The sequence below is a fragment of the Chamaea fasciata genome, unplaced genomic scaffold (genome assembly GCF_029207755.1).
Source record: "Chamaea fasciata isolate MVZ Bird 193981 ecotype frontalis unplaced genomic scaffold, bChaFas1.0.hap1 SCAF_66, whole genome shotgun sequence".
Taxonomy (NCBI): Eukaryota; Metazoa; Chordata; class Aves; order Passeriformes; family Sylviidae; genus Chamaea; species Chamaea fasciata.
This window is the reverse complement of record NW_027094151.1, coordinates 464,303-483,623: the sequence shown is the minus strand read 5'-3', so window position 1 is coordinate 483,623 and position 19,321 is coordinate 464,303. Positions and strand designations below refer to the sequence as shown.

General features: G+C 44.4%; 1 long non-coding RNA gene across 1 annotated transcript; it reads left to right on the top strand.

Annotated features, from left to right (window-relative positions):
- LOC136304253 (uncharacterized) lies at positions 1 to 3,880 on the top strand. Its single transcript, XR_010724450.1, has 6 exons — positions 1 to 187; positions 444 to 493; positions 1,289 to 1,436; positions 1,640 to 1,767; positions 2,485 to 2,575; positions 3,108 to 3,880. It is a non-coding gene; the product is annotated as an uncharacterized lncRNA (long non-coding RNA).
- The last annotated feature ends 15,441 nt before the right edge of the window (positions 3,881 to 19,321 follow it).

Genomic DNA, 19,321 nt, shown 5'->3' with positions numbered 1-19,321 from the left:
AGAACCAGTGTGAGTGTGAGTGGTAGTGTCTCTAGGTATGAGACTGTTGTGTTGCTTATGTTCTACCCTGCTTTCAGGAAGATGATGTGGAGCAGGTAGTGAAGAGGATGATGGCCCTGCAGACAGACATCGTGGACCTGCAGAGAAGCCCGCTAGGTCGTAAACAAGGAGGAACACTGGAGGATTTGTGAGTTGAACTACCTTGAGCTTCAGATGCAGGAGTGTTTCTGGCTAAGCTTACTCACTAGAGGACAGTGAAAGGACTGTTTCTTCCACCCAAATTGTGGGGGACTGGGAGCACTTTAACACTAAAGATGTTTTTTGACTCATCTGTCATTGTTCTGAAATGGCAGACAGGTATAGAAAAGATTTGAGTTCTCAAACTATTTGTTCCATGTTTTGGTTCTTTGGAAATCCTTTTCTTTCCTGCTTTTTTCTTCTAGAGAAGAACAAGCCAGAGAGCTGTACCGAAGACTCAGAGAGAAGCCAAGAGGTAAAAGACGCTTTAGCTCAAGGTCAGCTTGCTTTGTGTGTAACTTTGGAGATGTAGTAACGATCATTGAGAAAACTATCTGACTTCTAGGCCTGCCCAGACACTAGCAGCACATGGGCTCTCCTGGATTGCCTTTTCTCGAGAGGGAAGTCAGGGAGTCAGTTTCACACTAGGCCAGCCTTCCTTTCTTGGTGCTTTGTGAGCTGTTCTCGAAACTCCTCTGGAGCTCTTCTCAGAGCAGGCTGTTGCCATAAGCAACAAACAACCTTTCTGGGTAGAAAGGATGAAAGACACAACTGTTCCTTTGATACAGTCCCAACTCTCCTTTTCAAGTTCTTTAAATTTTGAAGAAGGTGGCTAAAATTCAGTGTAATTCATCCCACTCAAACTCGCATATCCTGAACTTTGGCTGTTTCAGGATTAAAGCAGTAGTGGAAATGAGCCGCTAAGAATCTTCTCACTCTGTCCTATAAACCGACCTTTCTGTGTAATATTGGCTCTCATTCCGGATCAGAGGACAGGCGGTGACAGCCAGGAAATAGTACGACTGCTTCTACAGGCAATCCAGACCTCTGAAAAAAAAGTTTGAGTCATTTATGCTCAGCTCAGGTGAGCTTTGTACATTTTATTCAGAGTTGAGAGAAGGTATTTTCTCTTCCAGCAAGAGAAGGTTTAAAACTCATTGCATATGACTCTTGAGATCTTGCAGTGTTAACAGAAAATAATTAACTTCAGAACTGTTCTCCTACTGCAGTGGCCCATGTGTGATCTGATTAGTTTTTATTTTTTTAATAGTAAAACTGTAGTTTGAAAACAGAAGGCATTGGAATTGTTCCCCAGAGTGGAGAAAGTGATGAATCTGATGAGTGAAGATGAGGAAACAGTTGTTAGGCTTCAGGAGAAACGACAGAAGGAACTGTGGAACTTGCTGAAAATTGCTTGTGTAAGTAAAATAAGAACTCCCCTTTAACCTGAGAATATGGTTTGTAGCACAGGCTACTGAAACAATAGTAAATTGAGTGTATCCTATGGTTCTTTTCTTTCTTTTGAATCAGTATGAAAGCCAAGTTCCAGGTTGTCTCATATTCCCGGCTGCTGAAAACTAGTGGGAACAATTGCACTCTGAATATTCTGTGTTTTCTTCAGAGTAAAGTGCGTGGTCCTGTTACTGGCAGTCCAGAGAGCGTGAACACATCCCGTCTTGGTAGCTCAGGTCAACTGCTGCTGCAAGTCCCTTCTGGAACATTCAATTTATCAGAATCTGTAAGAAAAAGGTGAGGCAAAGTCTGGAGTTCTTCGGCTGCTAATGCCACCACTACAAAGCTAGGCTTCCTGCTTTCTGCAATAATGGCACACAGGGTTTCTCATATTTTACGCTTTGTGTTCAGCTTGCATTGTCAGCAGCCTTAGTTTACTTGGTAGTTAAGACTTGCTGGGGCTTTCAGATCTTCCGTATGAAAATTGGGTATCATGCATGGCTTCACTTCCCCCAGCCTCAGTAACAAAAGTGGTTTTTTGGTTTTCTTCCTTTAATCTGAGATGGTTGGGCTCACTTGGAAGTACACTGCCAGCAAGAACTGATGAAGTATTGTCATGTAAGGTCACAGTAGCTGAGCTGTGTCATTGAGACTGCTGCATGCGTAGTTCCGGCTTGCTTAATTGAACTGGGTTACCACTTGGAATGAAAGACCTTGGTTTGTTTTTTTGCCTGTTGCCCCATCCTTAAGTTTATAGGCTTCTCAGCTTTTCCTCTAGCAGCAGTGTTTCCACCTAATAAGAACCCAATTCCATCTTGGAATACATTTCCTTTCCCCCGTTTGGTAAATCAGGGGCTGCCACCAACTTTTCAAGTTGCAGTATGAATTACAAGCCTATGTCCTGACTAACTTCAGTGTTCTGCAGCGTATCTGCCAGAAGTATTTCTTAATGATAGAGGCAGCATCTCTTTAAACTGCCACAGAAATTAATAGTGTAATAATTGCCCCTTTCAGTGAGGAGCTGCTGCTGGAATCTCGGGAACTTTGTAGCCAACTAGAAAATGTGATGCATGACACAATGAAGGATCAAGAGCAGAGTTTCTTGGTAATGTATTCACTCTTCTGTAAATGGACTAAGGAAGTGCCTGGCTTCGAAGTTCTGAATGTGCAACTTTGCCACCACTAACACAGCTAAATGAAATCTGCATTTTACTCATGGCCAGGGGGGAGAGTAGGAGATGCACAGAGATAGGAAGCACCGGTTCCCTCATAATCTGCGCCTGACATATTCTGCTTGCCAAAACTGGGAGCCACATGCTGGGAACTTGCTGCGCTAAACAGTAAAGGATGGGGCAAAGCACTTGGCTGTTGTACAAAACTACTGCAAAACTGCACACAAATTTGGGATGAGCGGGTGTCAGGGATCCTTAATTTAACAATGCAGAATATTGAAGAGAGAGTAAAATACTGGAGAGTGCAAGTAGGTTGTTTCCTTGACAGCAGTCACGTGGCTCATCATGAAATTGACCAACTTGTTCCCAGTAAATTTTTTATACCTCTTAACACACTTTACCTTTATTTTAGAAAAAGCTCAACTGTAGCCTGGTGTTGAATTTCATTTATTCTTTTGCCTCTAGACTGGAGCTGGCTGCAGCTTCAGGTAGAAGAAACAAACAATCCAGAACAAACCCAGATGTAGAATCACTCTGGTTGCCTCTGAAGCCATGCTGCTTTGGGAAGCCAACTGTGAAAAGCTGCTGCCTCTGAGAAGGGAATATCAGCTGCCTTCTACTGTCACCAACTGCTTATGTGATACATATGGCTTAGCTTTTAGTATCCACTTCTCAGACACTTTCACAAAGATACATTAGGGAATGCCTGTTCTAACTGCTTGGAGAATGTTCTTAATTGTGCCTTAAGACAGCAGATCTCTGTCCTGATACGTCTTCCCTTGGGCATCGCCTGTGGCTGTTTTGCTGCATTTTAGGCTTTCTAATGAACAATGGACAAGGTATACCCAGTCACTGGTAGATGTCACCTTCCTAATGAACTGTGAACTTAATTGCTTAACTTTGCTGATTTGCACTTTTTTTCTTTAAGTGTAATGGTTGTACTTACCTAATACTTGTTTCCTGTATGGGAACGAAATTATCTAAAACATGTAAACTTTTGGTTTGCTCTTTTTGATGCGCTCAATAACACTATAATGGAAAAAACTGCTTTCACTGTGCAGGTCTCTAAAACGTGAGAGGTGTAAGAATGTTAGCCTGGAAACCAAAGAAGGAAATCTTCAGTGTACAGGTATCGTGTAACAAAGCATTTGCAGATTATCTATTAACCATGCTTAAAGTTGCATGAAAAGATGAAAAAAAGACCAAAAAACCCAGCTGGATGGAACCTTGGTGAGAGTCAACACACACCAACCTGGTGTTCTGACTGTGACCAATTTATTTCATTCTGTTCTAACCCCAAATTTCCACTACAACACAGAGACCTCCTTTTATAAAAGGCTGTGAAGTATAGGACATGCAAAATGCAATACAATAATAGGGAGAGGTTGGATTTTCTTTTGGTTTTTTTGGAACAGATTTAAAATACAGGAAACTGAAATGTGGCACAAACATCACAACTTCCATGCATGCCTTCAAGTGTCTTCCTTTGTTGTGCTGGCACACTCTGGACTTCAGCATTGGGTTAAAGTCATTCTTGGGCAGAGTAGAAAGTTCACACTTCTTCAAATTTCCGAGTAATATTAAGGCTGAAATGCACCGGGTACACTTTTCCTTCATCTTCCAGAGCACCACCAGTTGTTTTACTTAAAGCTGTGTTAGGCTTCCAGCTCAAATCCCAGCCCAATTTTGTGACCTCCAGCACTGAAATTCTTGCCATCAATCAAGCCTGAGAGGGTCAGCTTTACACCTACAAAAGCAAGTCACGAGAACCATCATGCACTGACATCCCAGTACAGTGCTCTTCCTCAGGTCCTTGACCTCACTAATGTGGCTTAGTTGCCACAGGAACTTGCATCCATAGACATCCTTTAGTTCTCTGAGTCTGCGTAGACTTCTAGCTCCTTTGTTCATCTAGTCTGTTCTTAAGATGACAGTGAATTAAACCATAGTGTAGTACTTAACACCATTTGCTGCTACCAGTGAGAACTGCGTACCAGGTCGAAGGGCATGAGTGTAACCAATTCCAATGAGGCTGGCATTGTTCACTTTAGCCTATAAAAAAAAAATCACAGTATTTATAAACTGTGTAAGTATTCATACAGAAGAATCTCAGTCCCCTGAGAAGGTGGCCTATGCATTAACACTCTTGAGCTACTTGGAGACCAACCTCTCTTAGAAGCATGTTCCAATCTTTTCCTTTTCTCAGGAGTTTTCAGCTTAAGCAAATGGTGCGAATTCTGCCTTCACAGAATGCCATGCTGTTTTTCACTGCCTCGTCTATTATGTCTTTATATCTTTTAAAGAGCTACTTACTGCAGTCCCTCAGAGCCTGTCTTGTTCACATCACTCAGGAGTGATTTTCTTTTTTCTTCTAATGAGCAAGAAATACATGAATATGCAATCCCCTTTTTGCATTACTAAGTTTTGAGCTCTTAACAACAGTATTTCTCATTTTCAATTTTGGTTCAGTGGTCCTGGAACTAATTGTTGTTTTGAAACATAAATGCTTGCTACTTCAGTTCTTGGTCTTAAAACACACACGTCAGCTAACTTTCAATGGTTAACTTACTGTTAGGAGAAGGCTGTAAGCTCAGGTAAACTTCCACCATTGTAATTATAATATGGTTTTACATTATGGATTTAAGAATTCAAAGGACACTTTCATTGTCTTTTAAAAGACATTTTTCAGCACAGTAGCATGCTATTCCAAGCACACTAGTCAGACTATTTCACTATGGACAAAATTATATTTAAGATTTCTTTTCCTCCATAAGTTCACAAGTACGATGTGTGAGGTCCCAGTTTAAATTTGTACCACAACAGAAGCCACAGTTCGCAATCTACCATACTTCCTCAGTAACTAGTTCAAGCAACTGCTTCATTACAAATTTTCAGTATTTAGGGGAGCTTGAAATACTCATTTCTGTAACAAAATTCTTACCACAACGGAAGTCTTCTCATCCATTTGGTACTTTCCAGCAATACCAAAACGTGTGTTGTTACTGCCAGCAGTCCATGCAAGATTGACTGATGTCTCAACCTTATTAGTAACCTTCTGATAAACAGACCCACCAAACTCAGTGCTGTCATTCCTGTTTGTAATAGATGCAAGTGTGTCAGGCCTTGCTTTGTTTAGTAACTCTTAAGATTAACCCTTCCCCACAATGATTTGACATTATCTCCTAAAATGAACCAAGAGATCCAATACTTCCCTGAACCCAGGCTCACTACTTCCTAGCTGGAGCTGGCAGACTCCTGCTCCTATTTTTTTTTGCACAAAGCATGTTTTGCTTGCAGAACGGAACAAGACTTGCCAGAGACCTACAGTTTAAGGTTCTGACAAAAAAAACCAAACCAAACAAGCCAAAAACAAAACCAACCCACCCAGATAACCTGGTTGCTTGTCTCAAGTAAGCCAGTGTGCAGTAACACATAAAGGAGACTTCAGTTATGAGAATAAGACTGAAAACAATGCTGTTGCATTATAATCGTTTAAATACACCATCTTCAGAGCGTCTCAGGCCACCTGAATGCCAAGATTAGGGCTACGCAGCGATGACAGCTGGAAACAAACACAATGCCACGCATGCCTTTCTCCTTCATCGTGGGCATTTCTGAGGGAGAAAGTTTCTGTGTGGAGAGTGTGATTGATAACTGGCTAGCTGCAAAAGGTCACGTAGACATGAGGGAGCTTTGCTGAGCACACAGGCACTCTCATGAGAACCAGCAAGGCAGCAAGCTTCGCATGTCCTTGAGCACAGCTGGGATACGATAACAAGACCTTGTAGCTGAAAGATATGAGGGAGAAGCACGGTAAAACAAAAACTTACTCAAACTATGTAACCACAAAGAAATGTAGAAAGAGGCGTAGCTGACTTTTAGTCTGAGCACCAATCCTGAGCTTAACTTTTGAAATATGCATGAGCTTATTAGTGTTATTATAAAAGCATTGTATGAATTATCAATAAACGAGATTTGCCGATCACTCATATTGAGTGCCACATTTCTCCCGCCACGGATTTCCCACAAGAACAGACCTTCCAGTTCTTAAAATCTTCTTAGTAGGAGGTGTGATGGTGCACTTTGACTAAATTGTGGTCAATTCTGTCTCCTAATAGCTGGCATCTTCAGATTCTACTGGAGGTGTTGTGAATGTCTTTTCAAGAGTTGAGAAGGAAAGTGTCTTTTAAGGATTCTGATCTTCCAGTGTGATGCGTAGATACCAGTCAACATGTAGACTGATGACAGGCACAGACAGTATTCTTGGCAATTGCTTAGAAAATAAACAAAACATCAGGCAGTAGAATAATCCTGTCAACAAGGAGGATAACAGTAACTTTTCCAAGGCACAAATGTCAATGTCACTTTCAGTTACATTGCAGGAAAAAATGGTAAAAGAAATGGGTGTGACCCAGAGTTCCCACAGCCAAGAGGATATGTGAGTACCAGTTTGGCTGAAATGACTGTTGCTTGTCATTCCCCAGTGACAGTTTGGAGAAGTCATCACAGGCTCTTTTAATTTGTGAATACTGATGTGTATAAGTCAGGTGTCGGTATATGTATTTTCACATCCTTTTTTTTGCTTTTTCCATTGTGCTGCAGGTAATCTCAGAACAGCAGTGGCTGTGCTGAAGCAATATAAATAATAATCTCTTATTTTTTCCAGTGATGTTTGATTGCCAAGTGATATCCTCAGCAAAGTTGGTCAGACCCTCTCAGTCCTACTCCTTGTAGCTACTGAGTACTGAGATTGTAGAAGGCCTTACTGAAGCTGACAGAAGTAATTTTCATTGCCTTCAGTGACTTTTCAATTGGGCTGAAAGTGCTGGTTGGTCTCAAAAATACTTTGTGAGCTTTGATCTAATGAGTGGAGACCAGTGGTAAATCAAAATGGAAGGAAGAGCTTTGTGGGCAAAATGCAGTACAGGTTAATTTGCTTTTTCAAATTCTAACCTATTTAAATTTTACATCGGAAGTTGTGGAGGTCTAAATCCCTACTACCACCTTAAGGCATCTCTGCCTCATCATTGCTTAAGACACTGACTGAATGCACATAGTTTAATTTAAAGTTGATTGCATTTAACAACAGAGTTTTTTAAAGCCTTTAGTCATGTAATAATGGTAGATAGCGCTTCATTTAGTCAAGAATGACCCGATACAGTTATCTATCATTTACATTAGCAATGTTGAACCGACAGTAAATTCAATTAATTCTTCAATTTTATGCTCTTAACATTTAAAAACCTAAATCCACTTTAAAATCAATTTGCATTATTTTGAGGATGGGATTCTTAATGTTAAGCTCCTATTAAATCCGCATTTTCTCTACTCTAAGGTTGCTTTGAATTTTTTTGTCATGTTTTTGTGGAATGTTGGTCTTAAGCAGTTTTTGTGGGTTTGTCTGTGACTTAAGGAGCTCTCTATTGGATACTGATCTATGCAGTTGAAATAGAACACTGGAAAAACATGATTTATAACAAGTGTTCTCATAGCAGACCAGGAGGTTGGGTTGATATTTCTTCTTCTTCCATCAAGGAACACCCATGGCTGTGGGCTATAATTTATAACAACAGTGTTGCTTTGACCGGTTTTGGTTACTGTGGGCTTGTTTTCAGGAATGATGAGTATGTAGTTATCCCATCTTGAAAGAAATACATAGCACATGTGCTTATTTGGATTAATTAGTATGGTTTTATATCACAGTTGATAGAAAGCTGGAAGAAAAGCCCAAGAGTAAAGGAATAAAGGAGGCAAACCAAACAACTGAGGGTTGTGACTGTGGTTAAAGTCCCTTATGAATTCTGAGTGCTCCAGCACCGGTTTTCTGTGAGTCACTCTTTGAAGCTGCCTTATCATTTTGTTATATATATTCCAATATATGTCAGTCCTGTCAGACCCTAGAGAGAACACTTGCAGTGAGTAATTTCAGGTCTGAGTGCCACAAGCAGGCTGCTGAGAAAGCTGGCCCAGCCTTTTTTGTTCTTGGTGTTTCTGATGGTTTGAGCTGCAAGTTCACTCAGCTGAGCTGCTCTGTGCTCCAGCTCTGTTTCTTTAGTGATGCTGCAATACTTGCTGCACGGCAACTCAATTGGAAAACAAAGAAATTAATGATACAGACAGAAGATCTGTTCCCAAAGCAGGGTGAAATTCTGGTGGAAGGGCTTCTGCTGCTTGAATTTTAAACACTGTGCTGTGAAACCTCTCACGTCATCTGTGGGTTAGTGGTTGTATCACCTGGGATAGTCCATCCAGGCCCTGTTGATGCAAACGTGCTTTTCACTGGTGCTGCTCCCTATTTTGGAGAATATCTGAAAATAAGGTGTGAGCAAGTACTGAAAATTTCAATTTTTGCTCCTATTTACCCACTTGCCTGCTGTTTTAATTTTGAAGTAGGGTGTCAGATAGAATCTGTCTAATGGCAGCGGTGTAAATAGCATGCCTTCAGTTCCAAACTGAAACCCCTTGCAATCAGCAGATGTCCCAGCTCAAGGAAAATGGGTTGCAAGCCCAAAACATTCACTTTCCCTGCCTCATTTCTTATGGTCTTACCAAGGAAATAGCCAGACTTGGATTGTGCTTACTCTTTGCAATGAAGAAGTTGTTAATGCTGCGTTTTCATGCTCCCATCGTCGCTGTACTCCAAATGTCTGTTCTGTGGAATGGGCAGGATTAGGCTGTTTAAGACAAAGCCACTCCACATTTACAGTGCCTGTAAGGTCCATAGTAAGAGCCCTAAATAGAAGTATCATTTCCAAGATGCCTTCTATTTTACAAGCAGCCAAACAGAAAATGAAACCCTGGGTTGAATTGTAGTCTTCCTGAAGGAAGTGTCAAAGCCTAACAAGGGAGCTTGACCCAGCTTTGTACTTGTTGTTCAGTGAAATAAACTTTAATTGTTAATGAATCCAAACACTGTTAATGAATCCAGTACTACTACTTTACTGAAAAAAGCTGCAATTACTGGACAATCCCCTGATTTTCAGCTGCTGTAAATCACTCTATCTTCACAGAATGGAGAGGGGCACTTCATTTAACAACACTGAAGAATTAAGACAGGGAAATGGCATAAAAATCAGAAAGGATCTTAGGATTATAATCAGGGGAAACAGAGTAAAGAAAAACATGTAAAGTTGGGTGTTGCTTCTGTGAAAAGAGAAGTTGTACATCCATGTGCATGTAGCTGCATTAAGGAAAAGCATTAGTATTCAAGCCAAATGATGTCATGGAAAAACCGGTTTGTTTTTTTTAAGCATGCAAAACTTCTGTCAGTTGAAAGGGGATAAGAACAGCATATTAATCAATTTGCCTCCTTACCTGTTGTTTTGTGAAGTAGTTAGGATTGCTGGCATTTTCCATCTGGAATTTTATGCCAGTGGCAGATCCCTGACTGTGATGGTAGAAGGGTAAGGACCTCATCCAAATGCATCAACAGGAATAGTGTTTCACTGTGAAACTGCCAAGTATTTCAGACCCGTGCCTAATGATGCAAAAACTTGTTGTAATTATGTGTGAAGTGTAATTTATCTAATGTAATTATGAGATGTTTAGAGCCAGTCATTTGAAATAGACTCCACTTCTCTGTTAGCTTTTGACATTGGAAAGACTGTAATCATGTTGCAGACCATCAGCCCTTGGATTAAAATTTCAACCTACAGTGAGCTTCAAACTGCTTTGCATTTACCCTTAGAAGAAAAGGGAGGTTGAATAAATTTTGTTACGTTGATTTATCTTAGGAAAATGGGTGTCAAGGTTCTGAATTACAGTAATTATTGTAAGCATGTAAAATATTATCAACTACAAGATACATCTGATGTGGTGTGGATGGATTAGTGCACATGCTAAGACCAATTTGAGAACATTTCAAGTTTTGCTACGTTTGCTAGGGCTAGTTACATCCACTTAAAATACAGATTGACTCTAAAATGGCAGTGGTTTGCAGGTCCTAAGTGTTGGGACTTTGGTTAAAGCAAAAGGAACAAAATAATTCTTTTTCTTTTAGCTTGTCATGCAGTTTGTGCTAAGGCTTTCAGTAGTACTTTATTGTGACAGCTCATTTCCCTTTTCATTTGATGCCCTCATATACACCTTGTCACTCTATTAAACCAGAAAGATTTAGTTTCTTAAAGAGCCTTCAATGAAGCTGTTATAAAGCCTTTTCTCAAAACAACAAATATGGAGCCTGAACACATGAGATTACATTGTTTTAGTTTATGTTGCTTTCTTGAGGAAATAAAAACAGGAGAGAGCAAGAGTTAATTGCTTAATAAGTATCAGCTATTATCATCAAAAGGGTTCATAATTTCGAGTTTCATTTTTATTTTGACCAGAACACTTTTAGATAATAAATGTTGCAATTGAATCTTGGTTGTTTTAGGAAGTTGTTAAAACAAGCTAAATGTTTTCCATTTATGGATAACAAACTGATGCTCTAAGTTTAGGAATTACTGTGCCAAAATTTGAGTATTTCTTTCATTTCCTTGTAACCCGTAAAACTGACTGTTTCTGGTTATTCTGGGACCTTTGAACTAGGGGTCTTACCTCAGGCGGGATGTCAAAAGAATATATAGATTGTGATGCTGTTTTCTCTCCATTACTAGGAACAGTTTTTTATCTGGGCAAGTTGTGATTCAGACAATGCCACTAGATTTCTACTTGAGAATCTGCCTTTTGTGGCCTGTTTTATGGGTATTTTCACTTTTTTCATTGCAAGTTTTTAGGATTTTCTAAGTGTGTGTTTCTAAAAAAGCAGCACCCAAATTAATTGCATCTTATCAGTACGTAAGAACTACTTTATGGCATTTTAACCTGAAAACGCTATGATAGCGTGTGTGGAAATGGAATTTAACTCACTTGGCGGACTTGAAATATATCCCTAAGCAGTAATTGCAACATCTTATCAAATTCTCGAGCAGGAAACCAACCTTTTTCTAAATGGAATTTTTATGAACTATTTTAAGGACTGTTTACTGGAAAGCTGCCTAATCACTGCATTCCCTGGGTAATGGCTGAAATAAGTGTGCTGAATTAGTAGCAGGAAGATGCTCAACTACTCTGGCAGGGAAGAGTTGATACTGCTTTTGCTAATGCATGTAAATCACAGAGAAAATTCTGAATATGGAGAAAATTTTTATCAATAGCCCCATTTAATTGTATCCTTCATTTGAACGGTGCCTTGCTTCAGCGATTTTTAAGGAAATTATTGAGACTATTTTTTTAAGTGGTAGAAGTAATAATTAAAACCCATCCATGAAAAGATTTGGGAATACATTTAATTGATAGAAAGATTAGGTATATCAGGGGAAAAATCCACTTTGCTGGCATTCTTCTGGTTTTGGGTCTTGGTGAAGGAACTAAAATGGGTTAAGAGGAAATTGCTTGTTCCACAGTGTGCTGTGTGTGGCTTCCTGGGGATTTTACCTTTACGGTGAGTGTTCCTCTGAACACAATGAAGCTGCAAGTGTGTGCTAAATCCAGTTAAGGAGATTTCCAGTCTAGTCTTTTGGCTCTGGAAGTTAGATGTTTCCATATTCTTCTAAAAAAGAATCATTGCTTTCTGTTCAGTGCCTGCATTCACAGCTGTCTGGTTTTTACCTTTTCTTCAGCTGCCTCTTCTCCACACAAGTGCCCTTGTCTACGTAACTCTTTCTTTTATGGCAGCTGTTCAATAGCTGGAGTTAAGCTTCTTGCCCTACTCTGAATTTCCAATTTCCCGTTTGAGGATGAGGCAATCACCGCTGACTTCCCAGAGGGCACTCCTTCGCTTAGTTATCCAGCTCTTAGCAGCTTTGAAAGGGACAGAGAAATGGAAGGGAATAGCTTTGGTTCATAAATATTTTTGCATTAATAATAGTTAAATCAATGATTGTAGTACAGATGACTACCAATAGTGCTTTATAGCCCCTTTGGAAACTGAAATTATGTGAAATAATTCCAAATAGCCTCCCTCGAATGGTTATTCTGTGAGCAGCAGTAGCTCTGTTTTAAGGCTGGCGTGGTGTCAGGAGGTCTCTGGGCATGCCAGGAGTTTCAGGTTGCTCACTTTTCTGTTATTTTTGCCCATCTCCAAGTGTTTCCATTCTACATTCGGTCTTCCTGAAAATATTTGTGTGTCTTCCTTCATTTGGACATTGCAAAGCATGACTCCTTTTGTGGAGGACTTTTCACCCTTTCCCAGTCTTGTGCCTTTTGTTTCTTTTGGATGTAAATCCAAGCAAGCTGCAAATCTTTTATTTCTTATTGGGATTTAGCAGTGGTGTCAGCAAGTACAAAAAAAAGTTCAACACGTTTTATTGTTATCAAAAGCATTTCCAGGAGTGGGAATGAGGGATAGGAATCCAGGGCACAGGGATGGTGGATCCCTGCTTATCTCTGTAGTATTTTAGAGTGTGTTTCAGTGTATCCCTGAACCTCTTTTGCAAATATTGTTAAAAAGGCAGTGCTTCCTAAAGCAAGAAATGAACCCAGGAAAAAAAAATCTCACAGTCTGTCTTGGTTTGGGAAAACAGGTATTTGCTAGGTAATAAAAAAAAACAACAACTGTAGTTTCCTTTGGGATCGAGAGTGTAAACCCCCCCTTCACCCCTTTTTTTTCTTTTTCATTTATAAATTTAAAATCAGAGGCTCTTAGGCAAAGATTTGGGTAATAGAAATAGCAGTTCTTTACTAATATGTATTACAAAGCAAGCAAACACAAAAAAACCCCCACCAAACAACTACAGCATTAATAACAAACGAAAACAGTACTAAGCTGTTCTCTGAGCCCCAGAGGGGATTCCGGGGGGCCAAGGGACTGAGAGAGGGACTGTGCAGGAGCCGGGAACAGTGAGAGAGCCCAGGCTCTGGATTTGTGTTTATTTTAGAACTTCCCGTGTGTCTAAAACATTCCTTGCATGGTTCTGCCTTGGGAAAGGGGAACTTCCTTGGTGGCACCTTGGGCTTGGCACACACCTGAGGATGTTATAAATGATCAGAGCCAATTTCCAAAATCAAAGATTTATTTAACAAATTTGAAAAGCAATTTCGGGAAACGCCACGATAAATCAGGACAACATCGGTCGAATGTTGGGTGGACAATCCGGGAGCAGCAAAGGGTGCTTCTCCGGAGTACTGCCCACAAATTCGGGGTCTCAGGGGAGGTGTTTTATACCATTTTTCTACCCTGAGGCGAAAACAAGACGGTAACAAAGAACCCGAAGAACATGACATCATGTACATAACATAATCATTGAAATGTCTGGTGTCCGCAAGGGATATCTGAAAGAGTTTCCTGAGAAATTGAGAAGACGTCTGAATGAAAAGTCTCCGAATCTTCTGTCAGAAGGTTTCTGCCCAGATTGGTATCGGATCTCCTGATGAGCTGTGAAGATGTGGCCAGCCCATGCTTAATGGGCCGTTTCCCGGTTACCTCTCTGGCAGATGTCGAGGTAACACCTTTGGACTGTGAAAAGACTGTGGTATGCGAAGAGATGCCCTGGAACTCTTTCCAGGAATTCAGGGTTTTTTTACATTCCACTGCAAAGTTTTAATACACACAATTTTAATCCACGAATTTAATACTATGTATCCATTACAAGGAGATTGTCTGTTTTCAGTGGGGAAGCTCAGGGGTTTTAGATTGCTAAAATAAAAGAAAGGAAACCCCTCGTTGCCTGAGTGCACCCAGTTCTCCGAGCAAAGCAGGTCCCAGGTGAGCGAGGAGAGGCAGGATGGAGTTGGGGAATGTGGAGCAAGGTTGTCCACTGGGTCAGAGCTCAAGGCACAGCTTCTCTGAGCAGGCCAGACCTGCCTGCTTAGGAGAGTCCCTGGGTCAATATGAGTCACTGAATGCTGCAATCACCTCTGCTCTCAAGAGAAAAATACACCCTTGAAAATAGGAATGTGCGTTTATTAGAAGCCCTTTGAAATATTTCTCTGTAACTCTAGGAAAAAAGATCTCCCAATGAATTGCAACAGACCACGGGGAAATCAAGGGAGAGCTGAGAGATGAATTTCAAAGGAGGTAAGGATTTGAGAAAAGTTCATGTTTTAGCTAAAGATAAGCTTTGCCAGAATTAGTTCAAGTAGGTAGATAGATAAGCTGTGCTGGAAAGAATTAGAAGTTAATGGTTAGATGAAAGGATTGCGATCAAGGATAACGATCCTGGATCTAAATAACTAATTGCTTGTCATTTTTGTTTTTGTTTAGCTGTGTTTATAATGAGAAACAGAAGAAACTGATAAATAGATTTAGGAACACAGACAATTGTAAATCCTCGAGCATCCTAAAACCCATTCAACAGTCACGGAGAAAGGAAACAGGAGTTTGACCAGTTATCATTTATCTTGATATCCATTGAAAAGGTTGAAAGTTTCCAATGAGGAAGACTCCACTTACTTCCTTTTTTTACGCCCCCTCCCCATATAAAGGACCACTGACCCAATTCAAAGAACAAACTACACACGCTTGATAGCTTTTTAGCTAATTATAATATGAAGCAGAGAATGGGAGGTTTTAGTGCTATAAATATGTATTAGTATTTTGGATATTCAACACTTTTGAAAAGAAAGAGATTTTGTAACTTGGCAGTGCATTTTAGGGAGTGATCGCACACAACTGCCTGGCGTTGCATTGAGCATACACTTTCTAACTCTAAACTGTTAGAGAGTCTTCTGTCTGTCACAGTTGGGTATCGATAGTAGATCAATATCCATATTTTAATAAGTCAGCAGTGGCACAGGAAACTCCCAGCTGATGGGAACAAACTTTCTGGCTGACTTCAGAGGCCACGACAGAACTGAGTGGTTTCCCTCCTGTCCCCCAGCCCTTCCTGGCCCCAGGGGCTGATGGCATTTGTGCTCCCTCAGGTTCATCTCCCCACACCAACACCATGGGGGTGCTCAGGCCTGCTCTGGGCACTGCAAACAGGGGCTCCTGAGCCAGAGCTGCCGTGTCTGTGCCTGCAAGGATGCGGCCCCCGTGTGAGCTGGGAGAGAGGCCAGGGCTGCAGAGGGGGGATGTTGTTGGCAGGTGCATGAGGACGCTCTGGGACGCTGCCCGGGGGTGTCCAGCACAGTGGGGATGGATCAGCCCCTGCTCTGCTGCTCCTTCCCGTCTCCCCCAGGGACCCTGCAGAGCCCCAGCCGGGCTGTTTGCCCCCAGCCTGCCCACGGCCACCCTGGGGCTGCTCACGGGGCTTTTCCGTGCACAGCATTGGGCCTGGGCGTGTTCTGGAGAGAGCCTGGGCAAGGAGCCTGGAGCAGCGAGGCCCTGCCCTGAGGCGTCAGCGCTGCCCCAGCGGAGCCCATGGCCTGTCCCTGCTGCAGCCCCGGCACTGCCAGCCCCAGCCCTGTGCCCGGCGCCGAGAGCACTCCGGCCCTACAGCAACACCAGGGCCAGGAGGGCAGCGGGGCAGGGCCACGGGAGCAGCGCTGCCAACACCAAGGGCTGCTGCTCCTGGGCACAGCTGCTGTGCCAGCACTGATCTGCCCCCAGCTCTCATCCAGAGAAGAGAACCAAAGGGGGATCTCTGCAGAAAACTTGCCTGCCAGATCCTTGGGTTCCTTTAAAGCCACCAGGAGTGCAGCCCCTCATTGACACAGTCTGTGGCCACAGGGAAGGTGGAGAGAAACAAAATGAGAAATGGCACAAACAGTGACACTGCTTTGTGGACAATATTATAAAAGTAAAACAAAGGAAAAGAACCTCCAAAGTAAAGCAACAAGAGGTATCAAAAATGACTTTTATGACAAGTGATTTTGAGAAACTGGCCAGCAGTTTAATGTTTGTGAAACCATCCAGCCATCAGTCTTCCACACTGCAGCCTCGAGCTCCTGCTTCCTCAGGCTGCAGATGAGGGGGTTCACGGCTGGAGGCACCAGCGAGAACAGAACTGACAGGGCCAGATCCGGGGATGGGGAGGAGATGGAGGGGGGCTTCAGGTGAGCAAACATGACAGTGCTGAGGAACAGGGAGACCACGGCCAGGTGATGGCGGCAGGTGGAAAAGGCTTTGTGACGTCATCCCTGCTCAGACGGGATCCTCAGCACGGCCCTGAAGATCTGCACAGAGGAGAAAACAATGAAAACAAACCAACCAAATACCAAAGAGGCACTAACAGCCAAAAGTTCTTTTCTTACCTGGCGGGTTGGAGGCTGGGGGCTGCTGCTCCCTGGGGAGCTGCTGGAAGCTGCAGGGCTGGATCCTGAGCACCTCCCGGTCGAGCGGGGGCAGCTGCCCCCCGTAGAGCTCCAGGAAGCGGCTGGGGGCCCCCTCCTGTCCGTGCAGCCACAGCCGCTCCCCGTGGAAGCCGAGGAAGTGGCAGGGCGGGATCCGCAGCACCTCCCGCGGGGCGGGCAGTGGCCGCTGCCCATAGAGCTCCTGGAAGCGGCTCGGCCCCTCCCGCCGGGCCGGCCCCGGCCGCTCCCTGTGCAGCAGGTGGAAGCCGCAGGGCGGGCGCCAGGCGAGCGGCGGCCGTTCCCTGGGCGGCTGCTGGAAGCGGCCGGGCCGGGGACAGCGCAGCTCCCGGCCGTCCGGCAGCACCCGCTCCCTGTGCAGCAGAAGGAAGCCGCAGGGCGGGCGCCCGGGCGGCAGCGGCGGCCGCTCCCTGGGCAGCGGCTTGAAGCCGCAGGGCGGGCACCTGCACCCCTCCCGCCCCGCCGCCGGCCGCTGCCTGTTGGCCGCGCTCCGGCGCCTGATGCGGAGCAGGAGGTCGGGGCGGTCGCGGCGAAACCAGGGGTTCCTGTAGTGGAGCCAGGTGCCGGCATCGCCCGGCGCGGCTGCGCCAACCCAGCCCGGCCCCTTGCGGAAGCCGTAGCGGTTCAGCTGGCGCAGGAAGCTGCGAAACTGCGTGGCCCGGAAGGTGTGCGGGGCCGGCCCCTGGGAGCCGCCCGGGCCGAGCAGCTCCCGCTCCAAGAGGGAGCGGTCGATGAGCAGCCCCCGCGCCTGGCTGTCCCAGCGCACGGAGCGGACGCGGGGGCTGTTTGCCAGGCGCCACAGCTTGGCGGGGAAGGTGCCGGCGCTGAGCCCGGCGGGCAGCGGCAGCTCCGGCATGGCGTCCATCGCCGACTGTGGCCACAACGACCGGAGACCAACGGCCGCGTCTCGGCTCGGTTCGGCTCGGTTCGGCTCGGCTCGGCTCGGCTCGGCTCGGCTCGGTTCGGTTCGGCTCGGCTCGGCTCGGCTCGGTTCGGCTCGGCTCGGCTCGGCTCGGCTCGGCTCGGCTCGGTTCGGCTCGGCTCGGCTCGGCTCGGTTCGGCTCGGCTCGGTTCGGCTCGGCTCGGCTCGGCTCGGCTCGGCTCGCCTCGGCTCGCCTCGGTTCGGCTTGGCACGGGAAGCCCCTGGGCAGGGTGGGCTCTGAGAGCTGTGGTGGAGTCTGTCCCCATGCTGCATCCTGTGCCTGGGTCACCGTCGGTGACGGAGGAAAAGGCCATTGCTTTGTCTTGGCTGGGGAAAGGATGAAAAGGGGACATTAGAAAGCATTCTTTTGGCCACCTTTTCAGCAGACTAACTGTTTTTTTCTCGCCATCTCTGCCTGTTTTTTGCAGAGTTGGAACATTTCTCATGATTCGCTGTCAGCAACAGCAGCAGGAAGGGGCAGTGATTTTGTCAGCATTGTCATCAAAACGCTAGTGCTGCCCCATGGATGGATGTTGCTTTATGCAAGGGATGAAAGGCCTTCACTTGTAGGGAGCTCACGCCGGTGTCTTCCCAAATGACGTTGCCATTTTCTTTCCTCAGGAATCGCTTCTTCTGTTTTTCCCCCCATCTGGGGAGATTTCCAATGCAAATGCCTCCTGCAGCCAGCTCTTGCCAATGCAGACTGACCAAGGAGATCTTGCAATGGACAGAGACTCCCTAGAGCTGGTGTGGAGAGGTGAGGGGGGAAGGTTTGTCCTTTAGTCTTGAAGTCTTGTTGGGGAGCTGATTGTGCTTGGGGGGACTGACAAAAATGATGTGTCCTGAAAAACCACAGAGACTTTGGGGTTGTCATGTTGGGGCAGAAATTTCTGTCTGAGAACTTTTTGAAAAGTTTCAATTAACCTTTTTTTTTTTTTTTTTTTTTTTTTTCTTTTTCCCTGCAGAGATCCTTTTCCATACCTTTTGGGGAACTTCCCTCTGCTGGTCTCCCAGGTCAGGCCATTTCCCAAGGTTCCTTCCCAAAGTGAGGAGTAGCCCATGGCCTCCACTCTCCACTGGAACCAAAGGAAGCACAGAGCTTGCTGTTGTGGGAGAAGAGCTTCTCTTTCCTTTCCCTTTGGGGCAGGTTGGTATGTTCTCATTTGATAAAGGGAGGTTTAAACTCTGGAGGTGTTGCATTTCAAACTGCTCCAGCCTTGAGCTCTGGTGTGGGTATCCTTGGACAAAAGGCCTCCCTGTGTGAGCTCCCAGTGGGCTGGTTCAGTAAGGAAGTTGATATTTCAGGCTTGTGACTGCTGAAAGCAGTTGGTGTCTGGAGGTGTCCGGAGCTGAGAGCGACTACTTTTCTCGCCTGGCTGCAGAAAAGGTAGTTGGAAAGTGGGGATTGCACTTGCAGAGATGGCAATCAGGGGTGTTTTCCAAGAAATGGGCTGGCAGAGAGGCAGGTCTTGTGCTCAACTGGCTGTGTGTTTGTTTTGGTGGTGGGGAGATGTTGTAATGAATCAGCCGAGACTCCATATCCTTCATGCAGATAAAGCCAATTCTTTATTCACATCGCTTCTTT